Source organism: Lepisosteus oculatus, chromosome 14 (genome assembly GCF_040954835.1).
Source record: "Lepisosteus oculatus isolate fLepOcu1 chromosome 14, fLepOcu1.hap2, whole genome shotgun sequence".
NCBI lineage: Eukaryota > Metazoa > Chordata > Actinopteri > Semionotiformes > Lepisosteidae > Lepisosteus > Lepisosteus oculatus.
The window spans coordinates 23,542,823-23,544,480 of NC_090709.1; the positions used below are offsets into that span (position 1 = coordinate 23,542,823).

The following is a 1,658-nucleotide window of genomic DNA, read 5'->3' on the forward strand; positions in this document are numbered from 1 at the left end:
CGTCGTGTCCAAGAGCTCCTGGGAGGAAGAGAGAGCCCTCCCACTCGGGGGCTTTTCCACGGTCTGTGTGAGGAGGGGCGGGTGTGTCCAGTAGCTTATCGAGCGGAAGCCTGGGGCGGCGGAGAGCTGTGATCGTGCAGACCTTGAGGTGTCATCTCTTTGTCTGCTTTCCCGCCCCCCCTCCGCCCAAGCTCTGCTCCAAAGTAGCCCGGCAACCCCTCACACCTGCACGTGTCACAACCTAAGGTGTGGTCATGAGACAACCATGGGGTGTCGTTCTGTTCTTGCTAATTGTTTCCTGCCCGTCGCAGGCAGGAGTCCATGCGAGGAAGATGCGCTGGACAGAGCTCAGAGGGCACAGCTGGGTGGCTTTCCTTCTGAGTGACTTTCCTGCAACACTCTCCCGCTCCTCTTGGTGCGCTCATGCCGCAACACAGGAAGGCTGGAGCAGGTAGGTGTGTGCTTTCCATACTGCTGAAATAGCTCAGCTGGGAGTGCGTTAGACTGAAGATCTAAAGGTCCCGGGTTCGATCCCGGGTTTCAGCGTTTTGTTTCATTGAGCCCTCTGTTCCTCTCTGCAGCGCCCCCTTCCTAAAGTGACGCTTCCCTTTCTCAGCCTGAAACGCAAGCGAGACACAAGCAGCAGTACCTGCAGGTTTCCGTAGTGTAGCGGCTGTCACGTCAGCTTAACACCTGAAAAGTCCCCGGTTCGAGCCTGGGCGGAAACAGCCTCGTTTTGCACGCTCCTGTACTTCACAGAGGTCTTGAGCGACCGGTCATTTGTTCCCAATGTATTTCCGGTGCCTTCATGCACTCTTGTACCAAACGCACGTTCCTTCTGTACGCGGAGCCGATCATTTGCAATTGCACTGTGCCGACAGACCAGGACGAGCTCTGTTGGCTCAAAAGCAGCGCAGGACCTGCAAGAACAACAGAAAGATTAGCATCCAGCGGGGGCCTCTTAGTGAGCCCAAGATCTCATCAAGAATCGGCTCCAGCAACAGGGCTGGGCGCATTGTTCCATTCTCCGACCACTCTCGGTGTAAACAAGTCCCTCCTGGTCTCTGCTTGAAATGCATTTTCATGCGTTTGCTTTGGTGTAACTGGCTTCCCCTGCATGGTCGAATGTGAAGAAGATCCTTAGTAAGTCATTGAAGAAAACCGAGAAGAGGTCGGAGTGGCTTCTGTCGTTCATCAATGATCCAGTCAGGCAGTACTCCTCTGTAAAGCGCCGTTCGTTTACATCGATTGGCTTTTTTTTGCCTTCATTCGTGCAAGTAGTAAAAGCAGACACCCCTTTAGGGAGCCTGTCAGCACCCGGAGTTTTCCCCTTCTGTAAGCTCTCCATAGCCTCTCAGCTCTTCTACTGTCCAATCCCCCTCAAGTACTTCCCTATCTTCTTCACTCAAAACGTTTTCTAGCTTTGAGGTACAAAAATGAATTTCTTCATCCTTTACCTCTGTAGAGCTGTACAGTCTTGAGTAGAAGTGTCACGCCCTCTGCAGCCAGAGGGCGGTCCTTCTCTGTCCTGTCCCTAGTTTCTGGTCTGCTGTCCTTCCTGTTCCTCTCTTTCCCTTGGGCTAAATATTTCAGGGTCTTGCACTCTGTCCTCGCTCAGCACTGACGTTCGGATGTCCTGAGACCCGCCTAGCACCAGG

The 1,658-nt window shown here is 53.6% G+C and overlaps 1 non-coding gene across 1 annotated transcript; it reads left to right on the forward strand.

Moving 5' to 3' along the window:
• The first annotated feature begins 473 nt into the window (after positions 1-473).
• Positions 474-546, forward strand: trnaf-gaa (transfer RNA phenylalanine (anticodon GAA)). The gene has a single exon. It is a non-coding gene; the product is annotated as a tRNA-Phe (tRNA).
• The last annotated feature ends 1,112 nt before the right edge of the window (positions 547-1,658 follow it).